This window comes from Micromys minutus (assembly GCF_963924665.1).
Source record: "Micromys minutus genome assembly, chromosome: 1".
NCBI classification, from domain to species: domain Eukaryota; kingdom Metazoa; phylum Chordata; class Mammalia; order Rodentia; family Muridae; genus Micromys; species Micromys minutus.
In genome coordinates, this window is record NC_137969.1 from 2,900,299 (window position 1) to 2,915,254 (window position 14,956).

Here is a 14,956-nt window from a genome sequence, read left to right on the forward strand (position 1 = left end):
TTAGAAGTACATTGTAACTATCTAAATACTTGGGGTGAAGGTAAAAATTTTTATGTCCCATGCAGAATTCATGATAAACATCATCAACATAGAATTAATTGTTTTAGTCATTCTTCATTGCAGGTTCCCACCAACCAACACCATGTACTTTATCATCAATTACACACACATACACACACAAAAAGTAAAGGGCAAATGAATGTAAAGATGGCTATATATGTTTTAAGATGAGTCTCTTTGGGTTTCTATAGTACCAAAATGGAAGTTCCATTTAAGAGTCAAGATTGAACATCCTTAAAGTGTTTGGAATGAACTAAAAACAGTCAACTGTTAGAAGATAAAGGAAGGAAAATTTCCCTTTTGTAAGAAAAAATTTAATTGTCTGTGCTGACAAGATTTATATTAATTTTACTCAAGTTAGAGTTATCTGAAAGGTATGAACCTTAATTGAGAAGATGGCTTCAAAACATCCCCTTCTAAAGATTTTCTTAATTAATGATAGATCTGGGGGATCCTGCCACCCTGTGGTTGGTGGTTCTGTGTTCTATAAGAAAACAGAGCAAGCAAGCCAATAAGCAACACTCTTCCACAGTCTCTGTGTCAGCTCCTGCCTTCAGGTTCCTAACCTGCATGACTTTCAGTAGGACTTCCTTCTGTTTTGGACTATGTTGTGGAAATGTATAGACAAATTAAAATTTTCCTCTCCAACCTGTGTTGGTGATAGTTTTTTTATCATAGTAAGAAATACTAAGAAAGACAGTGACAAAAACCAGAGAGATCATTGCTACATTGGACATCACAGCATAGGTGTGTAGTACCTGCAAAGGGTTGGACTCAAGAGTCAGATTTATTAAATTTTCTTTTCTTTCTTTTTTGTATTTCTAAAATTATTAATTAAATAATTAAAGTATATTTGCTTCACTTTTCACCCTCATCCATCAACACACTTCTATGATTTCTCCAGCTCCTTATGTTTTTGCATTTATTTTATTATTGTTAAAATATATGTGAGGATATATGTATTCATATATATGTATAATTATATAAATGAAAATTGCTGACTTTGTTTAGTGTGGTTTGTAATAGAATTTACAATACAGAAAATACTTGCATAATTTACTGCAGGTAAGAACAATAAAATTTAAATAGTCAAGAAGCTATAACTGAAGAATTAACTTGATATCAAAAAGAAAATTTGGGGTATTAGGTATAAATATATGAATAAGTCTTATACAAAAGCACAGAGTACATTGATATTAATAAAGTATATTAACATAAAGGAGCTAGAAAAGGTAGTACCTATATAATATTTATATGTATATGTAATATGTATGTTTATGTATATGTAATGAGGAATATATATGTATATATAATGAGGCATATATATGTACATATATATTATGTGTGGATAGTTTTGTTTTCAGTAAATGTTATGAAAAAGTACCCTTTGTATAAGGCTATAATATGAAGTCTTAAACAATCCATCAGAAAGAATTCGATATTCAGTTTTTTGGTTGAGTAAGATAAATATTAATAGAAGCCAAGTAACAATAGAGGACCAAATGTGAATGGTCCTGGATGCTGAAAATAAGAAGAACAAACACCCTATCTATACAATTTGAAAGTCAGCAAATAATAGAAGTTAGATATTTCTCTTGTGTATATGATGAAGGAGAACCAGGCAAAGCTGTGTAAACTATAAAACAAGCAGAGATTGTATTGCTGAAGGGAAACAGGCAATAACTGAAGTGAGAATGCAGATGAGTCCTGAGGCCACAAGGAGAACCAAGTTGGGACTTACTTTGTAGATGCAGTTTGGAGTTTCCTGAATGATATAATCAGGCAGTTTAATTGCCTGACACTGTGCGAGGTGTCAAGATATGTTCTGGAGGTGGCCTTGAGAGATGAGGGAGTATATGTAGGTAAGCACTTGGAAAAAAGGCAGAGGAAGAGATGTGAAAAGTCTTCGAGACAGGGTGCAGAAAAGATACTTATGGAGATAAAGACGTGTAGAAAATGGAACCAGTACATGAGCCAGGAAGACTAGGTGCTAGCCAGACTGTTATTCAGGTGGGAAACATATGAAAGATTTGGATTTAGCTACTTCTCACTGAAGACTCCATTAAACAACACCCTGCGCTTTACTGTGAATGACACAGAAAATGACACAGAAGTACAAAGATGGACTGAATCTTTTCCTATGGTGAGATGGGTCTTTCTGGATATCTGAAGTCCCAGGTTAGCAAGTTAGTGTCATATAGTTTAGTATCCTGAATTCTGTGTATGTAGTGCATTCCTCAAACCTATAGATCATAGTTGGATGATTTTTGCATAGTGAAGGTAAACATGTTGAAAGTTGAAATGAGGAAAAGAACCCCCAGTAGCTCACTAAGTGATATGAGATTTGAATAAAGCAAAAAACTAGTGAACTCTGAAGCTTTGTAAGAAGCTATTTTCTACAGGACATAACAGGATTAGGTTAGAAATTTTAAGGAATTTTTTTTCAGGTAAATGATACAACATTAATGATGAGTGTAGATTCTATTCTGAGAGGTTGTGGAGGCACAAATAAAGAATTAAGTAAAATGATTCATATACTACCTGGTGTAAAATTTATATATCATCATAATAAATTAATAAATAATCATGATTTTCTGAAAGGCTTGAACACAAAAAAGACATGAAATAATTTTTCATAATTTTCAGGAGAGAGGTAGTTTTATGCATTTATATCTTTCAAAATAGAATAAACCATGATGATTGGGTGGGGAGACCTTGAATGCCAATGGCAACAGAGAACACATTGAACTGCATCTGTGTTGGCCTCCAATGGTATTTGACTTGACTTTGCTAAAGAACGTGTCCAGAGTTTTAATTATTTCATTCTTTTAAAAATAATTTCTTGTCCTGTATGACAAGAACTTCAAACCTCTAAAGAAAGAAATTGAGGAGGATCTCAGAAAATGGAAAGATCTCCCATGCTCATGGATTGGAAAAATCAACGTCTTAAAAATGGCCATCCTACCAAAAGCAATCTACAGATTCAATGCAATCCCCATCAAAATTCCAACCCAGTTCTTCATGGAATTGGAAAGATCAATGTGCAATTTCATATGAAATAACAAAAGACCTAGAATACCGAAATCCATCCTCAATAACATAAAAACATCTGCGGGAATCACTATCCCTGACCTCAAGCTATATTACAAGGCAATTGTGCTGAAAACTGCATGGTACTGGTACAGAAATAGGCATGTGGATCAATGGAATGGAATAGAAGATCCAGAAATGAGCCCTCATGTATATGGTCACCTGATTTTTGACAAAGGAGCAGTAAACATTCAATGGAAAAAGGACAGCCTATTCAACAAATGGTGCTGGTCCAACTGGCACTCAGCATGCAAAAGAATGAAAATAGACCCGTTCTTATCTCCTTGTACAAAGCTCAAGTGTAAGTGGATCAAAGATCTCCACATTAAACCAGATACACTGAAACTATTAGATGAGAAAGTAGGGAAAACCTTAGAAAACATAGGTACAGGAGAAAATTTCCTGAACAAAACACCAATGGCTCAAGCTCTAAGGTCAAAGATTAACAAATGGGACTTAATGAGATTGCAAAGTTTCTGTAAGGCTAAGGACATTTTCAAGAAATCAAAACGGCAACCAACAGAATGGGAAAAGATCTTTACCAACACCACATCAGATAGAGGCCTAATATCCAAGGTGTACAAGGAACTCAAAAAGCTAGACACCAGAGAATCAAATAACCCTATTAAAAAATGGGGTACAGAGCTAAACAAAACGTTTTCAGTTGAGAAACACCGAATGGCCGAGAAACACCTGAGGAAGTGCTCGACATCCTTAGCCATCAGGGAAATGCAAATCAAAACAACCCTGAGATGCCACCTCACCCCAGTCAGATTGGCCAAGATCCAAAACTCATATGACAGCAGATGCTGGAGAGGCTGCGGAGAAATAGGAACACTTCTCCACTGTTGGTGGGGTTGCAAGCTAATACAACCACTCTGGAAATCTGTCTGGCGATACCTCAGAAAATTGGATATAGTACTACCTGAAGACCCAGCTATTCCACTTCTGGGCATATACCCCAAAGACACTTTAACACACAACAAAGATATATGCACCACAATGTTCATAGCGGCTGTATTTATAATAGCCAGAAGCTGGAAGGAACCCAGATGTCCTTCAGAAGATGAATGGATACAAAATTGTGGTACATATACACAATGGAATACTACTCAGCCACCAGAAACAATGACTTAACCAAATTCTTAAGAAAATGGCTGCATCTAGAGAATATCATCCTGAGTGAGATAACCCAGTCACAAAAGAACAGACATAATATGCAGTCACTGATAGTGGGATGCTAACCCCAGAGGCTTGCACTCCCTCAGAAACAACTCACAGACTGTATGAAGTCCAAGAAATAAAGAAAACAAAATAATATACATATATTTACAAAACAAGAAGAATTTGACTATTTTCATGTTGCGTTTTCTTTTGCATGTACTCTATGCTTATTGTAACTATTAGGTTTTCAATGCATATTGTCAAGTACTTGAAAAAAAATCAAGTACTGACTAAAAAAATATATTCACATGGTTTTATGTAAAAATTATTTCAATGTCTGAAAAAACAGTACTGACAAAAATGTATAATTTTAAGCAAAAAAAGTTTAAAATTTGTACATTTATCTTTGTTTTGTAAAATAAAGTCGTTTAAAAAAATAATAATTTCTTGTATTCTTTAAAATTCCTGAATCAGTTTTCAACATTCTCATTTTTTTATTTGTAAGCCTATTATGAATTCTCAATTTGTATTTCTTCATGTAACCCCAGAAAGCTCTGAACAACCCAGAAACAACTCACAGACTATATGTAGTTCAAGATAAACAAAGGACAAAAAAAATGAAAAACCATTATACTTCATCTTTACACACCAAGAAAACTTTGACTATTTCCAGGTCACATCTTGTTTTACATGCACTTTAGATTCATTGTAACTATTAAGATTTTAAGGTATACTATCAAACTTTAAAAAAAAAATTAAGTACTGACAAAAATATATTCATATACTTTTATGCAAAAATGCTTAAAATCTATACATTTATCTTTGTTTGTTTTAAAAATTAAGTTGTTCAATTTAAAAAAAAAAAACAACAAGGCAAGTAAACCAGAACAGGACCAAACAAACAAACAAACAAATGGGGAGGGGGGAACGAAGAGAAGCAAATGGAAAATTCTCGAAAACACAAAAATAGGAATAATTATATATAAGCAAAATATCAAAGTGAGAAAAAAGGGCATTGGGAAAGTTTTCATTTTAGGCCCAATGATGACAATACTCCTCAAATGAGTTCAAAAAAGGGCCATAAAACTTTAACTTGTATGGTGAAAAGGCTTTACATAAACTAGAAACATAACATTGTGTATACATTTGCCATTGACACATGAAAAAAATTCCCTCTGGGGAAGGCAATATTAATACTTTACATTTTACACAAGGATTCATAAAAGAATCCAGTAGTATAATGAATGTTACTGGCCAGCAACAACTCACAGAATATGCAAACAAAGTTATAGCATTTTTATGCAGAACACTGAATGTTTAATGATTTCAAATCATAGTTAGTTCCCAGGAGAGTTATTCCATTTAATTGAAGCCACCTGCCTGTTTGTCTTACTCTGGGTGTTCTTTCTGGTTTTTAATCATCAAAACATTTGGGAATTTTCAGAGCAAATCCCTAAACTTCCATTAAATAAGACTTGATGAAAACACGGTGTGTAAATTTTTTTAATTTTAATGAAAATGTCATGCTATGTTTATTTTGCCATTTGATATCTATTCCACAGTACATTGTAACCATTCAGACATTCAGCTAAGCATTTATCTATCAAGTACAGATAATAGTTACTAGTGCCTTTGGGAGTACCTAAAATACCAACAAAATACACATGTTCCAATAATTGTCGGAATGTATTAAAAATGATGAAAAGCATTCTGCTCAGACTGTTGCACAGATGTGGTATAGGCTATCAGTGATCTTAAGAAAAATGGCACCACATCCTCATGGGTCATAGCTGGGAGTTTAGTCTTCACTGTGGGACCCATTTTTGGAATATAACTCTATTACTGACTGAGTGGCCTAGCTGCTTAAATTTTTCCATCACTGAGTCCCCTTCTCTAAAATGGTGATGGTAAACAGACCTGCCTGACTCTGAAGCTATCCATCCATTCTTGCAACAAATATTCATGGTATGTCAACATGTTTTTCCTTTTCCCATAAGCCACTAGGACAAAAATGCTTTATTATTGACAAAACATCTTGGCTAAAGATATTGAGATTACATTTAACTTAAACATTCCTTGCACAGTTTTAAATTCTCTGACGCAGTATGTCAAACAGCTTTTGATCTTCTGAGGACAGGATATATCTGTTTTCCTGAAAATATCAACAGAAACATACCAGCTTTGCTGAATATTGTTACCTATGTTAGAAACCAATTTTGAATGACACAAAATATGCAGGGACTTTAAAGTAACTTACAAAATATACTATTAATGCATAAACCATGACTCACATGAAGTACTTAAATACTAAGGAAAGTTAAATATCCTTTCTGACAGTGTCTGACCTTTATGCTTATCTATTCCTGAAATACATCTTGCCTATCAACCAAAGCTTTAATCACTTTCTCATTTCAGATATTGAAAGAGAGATTCCATTAAATCAAGTAAAGGTCATCCTTCTTTGAAATATAGATTATTCACCTGCACTCTTTAAAGAGGCACGGATTGAAGAGTAAACCTAATAGAGGTACCTTTCTTCCTTTGCTTCAAAGTAATAAGCAAGCAGCCAAATGGATTAAGGATGATTATGCTTGACAATCAAGAGCTGAGTTCCAAACCAGATATGAAATGCAATTCCAGTACTCAAGAGTAGGGTATGAAGAGAAAGGCCACTTTTGGCTTCTCTGAGTTTCTTTTGAAGTTTTTATAAAACATATTCAGGCAAAAGCTGCAAGAGAAGTGACACAAGATAAGTCTGACTGGAGAATTTGTCTGAAGGACTTTTTCCCCACAGAGAAGGAAATTGTTGTTGCCAAAAAAATAAATAAATAAATAAATAAAATAAAAAAGGAAAAAAATCACCGTTCTGAGGTCAACGTGTGACATTTCTTTTCTTTAAAATCTCTATTTGATTGACTAAGTACTATGGTAACTCATTATAAATTTCTACCTCAGGAGATATGTATGTATGTATATATATATATCTTACTTTAGAATAAGCATAAGCAATTATTCTCATTCCCTTAGAGATCAAAGGTGGCTACGTTTAGTCTTTCTAACTAATAATTATTTTCCTTGCTTCCTTCAATAGATACTTCACAAATGTGAGGTATTCATTAAGCAAATGTGTGTTAGAGAAGCAATCTAGTCAGAATGTGGCAGTTTAAAAACATTTATCAAATAAGATCATATGTCTACTTAAGAAAAATTTTCCTATGTGTTGCAAACCCCTTCAGTTCATTCTCTATATCATCCATTGATGTCTCTATGCTCAGTCCAGTAGTTGCCTGTGAACATTCACCTCTGTATTTGCAGAGCCTCTTAAGAGACACCTATAACCAGCTCCTGTCAGCAAGCACTTCTTGGCATGCACAATAGTGTCTGGGCTTGGTGTCTGAATATGGGATAGATCTGCAGATGGGGCAGTCTCTGAATGACCTTTTCTTCAGTCTATACTCCACACTCTGTTTCTGTATTCCCTTTCAACAGAAGCTATTCCTAGTTAAAAATTTAGAGATGAATGGGTGGCCCAATCCCACAATCAGGATTAGGGGGCCTTGCCTAACCTGTGGATATGATCTTTCCAGGGTCTCCCACCCCTTTGTTCAGCATCTGAGCTAACCTCACCCCTATTGGATGCTGGGGGCCTCTTGCTTTCCTGGTATCTGAGACTTGCTGATGGCTACCCTCAGTTCCTCATTCCCCACTGCTACACATCTCTGTTCAAATTCCTGTACATCTGTATATCAACTCCTTCTCCTCCTATACCTTATCCTGCCCCCTTTACACTCCCCTTTCTTTTATCTTCACAAATCTCTCCCAACCTCTACCTCCTGTGATTATTTTGTTCCCCTTTCTAAGAAGGACTGAAGCATCCAAATTTTGGATTTCTTATTCTTGAGCTTCATATGATCTCTGAATTCTATCTTGGGTATTCTGAGGTTGGGGGCCAGAATATCAATCAAACAGAACCCTCTGAGTTCCTAAGGACTAATCCACCAACCAAAGAATACACATGGATGGACTTATGGCTTCAGCTGCATATTTATCAGAGGATGGCATTGCCTCACATCAACAGGCTCTTGGTCCTAGGAAGACTTGATTCCCCAGTGTAGGGAAATGCCAAGGCAGTGAGATAGAAGTGGGTGGATTGAAGAGGAAGAACCCTCATAGAAACAAGAGTAGGGAAGATGGAATTTGGAAGTTCCTGAGTGATAACCAAGAAAGGATTTAACATTTAAAATATAAGTACATGAAATATCTGATTAAAAACCAAAGAGGAAAAGAAAAATTCTCACAGTATGTTTAAATTCACCATATGTGAGTTAGATTTAGAGAAGTTTGTGGGAGCACTTATTTTTCTCTTTATTTAAAAAAAAGAGGAATACATATACAGATATTTAAAGGCATTTTGGCATAACACTATATGAATATTTTTGTCAGTACTTAATACTTTTAGAGGTTTGATAGCATGCATTGAAATCCCACTAGTTACCATAAGCATAAAGTACATATAGGACAGAACGTAACATAGAAACAGAGTTTTCTTGGGGTATATAGATTAAACATAATAATTATTGAATACCAAAAATTGCCACAAGGCTATATTCTAAGCTCTTGGATTATTACTGATTTAAGTTCCAGATGTATCATACTCTGAGAGGGTGCACTTTCAACTAAATTGTTCTCACTCACTATGGACTTGGCTATGTTGTGTATCACCCCTTTAAAATATACTGTTATCATCTTTTACGTTTGTCTTCTTGATGAATAACTTCATCCTATCTAACCTGTGTACAGAGTTTTTCAATCATTGCCCTCATGAAACAGTACAGGTGGGGTGCTGGAGAGATGACTCAGTGCTCAAAGACTGTACTGCCCATGGGACGGGCATAAATTTGGGCCAGTCATTGGTTAGCCTTTTCTTTACTCTCTGCTCCATCTTTGTTTCTGCACATATTGTATGCAGGACGCATTTTTGGGTCGAAGGCTTTGTGAGTAGGTTTCTGTCCTAATTCGTCCTCTGTGAGTCTTGTGTGGCTACAAGACCTGGCTACTTCAGGATCCGTATCCCCACCTGCTAGAATCATTCTCATAAGACTCCTCAGCCTCCCCAATTCCAGGTCTCTAGCACGTTCTAGATATACCCCACCTGCCTGCTGAATCCCTGACAGTATTAAGGATAATGTTATGCATGCAGACAGGAGACTAGCATAGCTCTTCTCTGAGAGGCTCCAAAAAGCAGCATATAGAAGCAGATGTAGAAATCCAAAGCCAAACATTAAGTGGAGGTCCAGGAGTCTGTGGAAGAGTTAGAGAAAGATTAAAGGATCTGATGCGCATAGGGTCACCACAGGAAGGGCAACATAATCAACTAAACTGGACCTTTGAGGGATTCCAGATGAGGAGAAGGAGGAGGAAGGGGGAAGGAAGAGGAGTAGAAGGAGGAAGAGCATGAGGAAAAAGGGATGGGGAGGGGAAGGGGAAAAGGAAAATAAAAGAGAAGGAGAAGCTAGAGGTCTAGGAGGATGAGAAGGAGGAGAAGGAGGAGGAGGGGGAAGGAGGAGGAGGAGAAGAAGTACTACTCAAGCCAGATTGTTCACAACTGTCTATAACTCAAGGTCAGGAGAAACAAGGCTACATATTTTGTTTGTTTTCATTTTTGTTCATTTTAATGTTCCTGGGCATCAATCACATTATTACAAAGTAAAAGAAACTCTTGCCTGTTAAGCATAATTGCTATGCATAACACTGTAAGATTTATTAAACATTGTGTGTTAGATTCATTTATTAAGATTTACTTAACATCAAAGATGAATTTTCCCAACTGCCTTTTATAAACCAGCAATAATCTAATGGGTTAAATTCATAGTGATTAAAATTATACTGGATTTTCTCCATACAGGTAATAGCTATCATCAAAATACAGTACATAGAGTTTTGATACAGATTTTTTAAAAAAGAAATTTACCTTTTTCAAAAGTCACTAGGAATTGATGAAGAAATGTTGCTTTTGTAGAAACCTTGTGTTTGTAAATGATGTTGTGGATTGAGATGCTGAATGATAGAAGCTACAATATTTTCTGTTCCACTGGGAACAGCATTATTCTCTTTTTTTCATTTATTAATCATTTTATTCATTTATATTTCAAATGGTATTCTGTTTCCAGGATATCCCTCCAACAATTCTCCATCTCATTCCTCCCACCATCCCCTCCCCTTTGCTTCTATGAGGATGCTCCTTTAACCATTGAACCACTCCCCTTCACTCCTCTTGCATCCCCTCCGACAGTGGAGTATCAACCCTCTCGCTTCTCCTATTGATGTTAGATAAGGCCATCCTCTGGTATATATGTATCTGGAGCCCTGGTTCCCTCCATGTATATTCCTCAGTTCATGGTTTAGTCCCTGGAAGCTCTAGGTGGTTCAGTTAGTTGATATTGTTCTCCTCATGGGGTTCCATCTCCATCAGCTCCTTCAGTTCTTACCTAACTCTAACATTGGTGTTCCTAGGTTCAGCCTGCATCTGTATTGGACATGCTGGAAGAACCTCTCAGGGAACAGCCATACTAAGTTCCTGTCAGCAAGTGCTTCTTAGCATCAGCGATAGTGTGGATGTTTGGTAATTGCAGACAGGATGGATCTCACAGTGGGGCAATCTCCGGATGGCCCTTCATTCAGACACTGTTCCATTTTTGTACCTGCCATTCCTTTGAACAGGAATATTCCTGGGTTCAAATTTTTGACATGTGTGGTGGCCCCATCCCTCAACTGGGGACTGGAAGTGATCTTTATAGGTTGTATTTCCCCTTTGATGGGTTTTCAGCTAAAGTTGTCACCTTTGGCAACTGGGGGCCTCTTGCTTCCCTAGAGTCTTGGACTTTGTAGTACATTTATACAATGGAGAACTATTCAGTTTTAAAACAATGAAATCATGAAATTCACAGGTAAATGGATGGAAGTAGAAAATATCACCCTGTGTGCGGTAACCAAGACACAAAAGAACACACCTGGCCTGTACTCTAAGTCGACTTTAGCCCCAAATCTCACAGTACCATAGATGCAAGCCACAAAACATGCAGTTTAAGAAGATGGGTTTAGCAATTTTAAACTGGTAAATAATTAATTTTGAGAGAAGAACCCTTAGCCTTTCTTTAAAGTTAGTAAAATATGAACAATATCTGTTTTTCTTATTTCCTAGGCTTCAATGAATTTTTTTTGATAACTGCATTGTTGCTCTACTGCAAGATGGGTGCCTTGGCCTGATTTATTATTCCTGAGATATAAGCTTAGAAAATGAAAAAATAAAAAAGTATAGCACATGAAGGTACAGTGATTAAATAATATAATATTGAAAAATTTATTTAAGTATAGAGCCAAATGTCAATTTTGAGAATAACTTAGCAGATTTCTCTTTCATGTTTACAATTAAAAATGGAAGAGTCTCCTTGAGGCCCATAATATTTTATAAATATTTAATGTAGAAAAGTAAATGTTTGTTGTATATATAACTCTGAATATATATTCACAATTTTCAGCACCAGAATAGTATAAGCAATATGCAAATACCTGGCAAAGAAACTTGAAATATAGGAAGAAAAATATTTCTCACTATAGGTCCAGAGAATTTATAGTGTTTGCAATTCCCCAATGAATATTGATATTTTACCCTTAATAACTCACAATAGGTAAAAGGAAGAGGCATTTCAGAAGTCAACTCAGTGTGTGTGTTTGTGTGTGTGAGTGTGTGTGTGTGTGTGTGTGTGTGTGTGTGTGTGAAATTTGTCTGTTAGTCTAATTTCACAAAATGAAACTAATATATTTATAAAAGCTAATTCAACATGCAAAAAATAAAATCTGTCACTAATAAAATAAAGTTGGGAGAATGTTCATATTTCACAACTTAATCACTTACCTTAATAATGGAGCCTGTAAGGAAAGTAAGTTATTTCTGTGCAGCTGAGAAAGAAGGAACCAATCCTGTGGGTTTTCCTAGCTCTCCTATTGACAGCATGTTTGAATTATTATCATATAAGGACCCCTTTTCCCATTTCACCTTTTTTTTTTTTTGGCTTAGAGAAATGTGCCTATTTACTTGATTCCAACAGTCTGCAAGGCATTTGATTATACAAAAACATTTTTCTTAATGTAATTAAGTAATTAGCAAGTTGAAAAGTTGACCAATATAAAAAATGTCTTTACTTTATAGTCATAACGAACACTAGGGTAGAAACAGGTAAAATGTTTTGCTGTTACTGTTTTGGAATTTTTACGATGGGTAAGATGGTATAGCATTAATAAGCATGCTACTTTCTAGCAATAATCAGGAGAATTTCAATTAATAGAAGAATACAGGAAAAATATCCATAAGACTCAGAAAAGAATAATTCTAGCTAGTTTTGTTCACTGTGTACTGGAGATATGTCTACTTTATTCCTTTGTAAACTGTGGAAATTATTGCTGTTTCCTCAATTAAAAACTCCATTTAAGAATTATTTTGGGCAAAGTTTAGAGACTGTTCATTAAATCTGTTGTGTCACTTTCAGGACCCCATAGAACTATAAACTCACATAACAGGTACTTAGGAATCATTACTATTTTAAAGCCTGTTTTCAACTTAAAAATGCTTGTTTCCACTTGTGTCTGTGCACCACACACGTGCCTGGCATGATCAGAGGCAAAGGAGTTTTCAGATAGCCTGAAAATAGTTATGTGCAGATCAATTGAGCATGAGGGTTCTGGAAATAGAAACTGGAGCCACTAACACTATGAGCTTAACACAATAGAGAATTGAAATACTGAAATCAGTGAGAGCCAGAAGATCAGTTAAATTCTGGCCAAATATTAAATGTTACATATTTATCTAACTTCATGATATTTTGATGGTTAATCTAGAGTTTCAGTGTGATGACATCTAGAATCAACATGGGAACAAATCTCTGGAAAAGGATGAAAGCTCTTTCTAGGTAAGTAATCCTAGATTATTCGATAGCTATTAAATGATTTGAGGAATCTCTCCCTAAAAGTTGGTATCATCATTCTGCAGGCTTGGATCATGTCCTTGAGAAAGGTAAGTGGCCATAAAAGTACCTAGTGTTTCCCTGCTTTGTGACTATAGATGTGGTATGACCAGCTTCTTCAAGCCAGTACTGACCTGAGTTGCACTTCATGATACTCTGGCAGTAAGGATAAAAATAAGATGGACCCTTTTCTGATAGTTTTCTCAGTATTTTATCTCAAGAATTTATAAAGTAACTAATACATTATCCTACCACAATTAAGTCCCTTTTCAAAAACCGTTTTTCTTTTTTATTGAAGGAAGAATTTTTATACAATATGTTCTGATTACGGTATACCATCTCCTTATTTCCTTAGATTCTCTTTACTGCCCTACTTAATTCACAGCCTTTCTTCCCTCCCTTATTTTAAAATTATCAGGTAACTAAGATAATAATGATAATAATAACAATAGTATTAGTATTAGTAGTAATCATAAACCAAATAAAAATAAATGAGACAAAACAAGAACACAGAAGAAATAGCCAAAGAGAAAACACAAGAACCCATACAGATATGAGAGAAATATATTTGTAACAATTGCAATCCAGTAATCCAGTAAAAACGTTTGTAAATAAACAGGTGAAGTTAAAAAAAAATCCCAGACAATGCATTGCATGGTTTAAAAAGAAATGTTTCAAAAATACCATTGCATTCTGTTTTGTTTTTTCCTTTTATTTAATTTTTTCTTTCATATTTTAATTATGGTTTTCTTTCTACCTACTTCTCCAAGTTCCTTCCCACTTCCCCACCCACTATTGTCTTTGCCTAACATGTTTCTTTATTGAAAAGAATGGATAGTAAGAAATTCACACTCCTCTACACTTCATATTTGAGATGCAGTAAAAAACACATCTTTAATCCCTCAGTTATATCACCTACATTTTACTCATAAAGTATTTGTCTACACATTTTGTTAATTTGTAAATAACTGACATTAAAATATGAACTATCAGGTATGGTAACCACTTGCTCATTTAAACTTCAGAAAAAAAGGAATATGTCCACCACCGTACAAATCTAGATTGAACTGTAATGGTCCAGACAATCTCATGGTCTGCTCTATTGTTAATTTTTGTGAAAACTTTGGTGTAACTATTTCAATAAGATATAGCAAGTAAATTTAATGGATAAGTATTGACTTCATAGTCTCAAACTCAAAAGAAAATCTGTTGACTGCATATATAATTACATAATATTTTACACATTTTAATTACAACATTTGATTACTTTTTATGTACATTTTAAATAATCATAAACAAAACCCAGATAACGGGCTTCCTCAATTTTTTTCTTTGAATCTGCCCTTAGCGTTCTGATTCACTAGGTCAGAACTGAAGGCTCAGCATTTTTAGGCTAACAAGTTCCCAGGTGACTCTGCTGCAATGGATCTATAGAAAGTTTAAATACAATGACTTTGGTTACTTCATTTTCTCCTGTATTGTTTGACAACTTGTCAGTATTTTATCAGATTCTTATTTTCTATTTAGCTAACCATTGACAGAGTGTGCAAATATATGAAATGAATTAAATTAATTACATATAATGAACTCTCATAACGTTTTTGATCTTAATTAGAAATGTT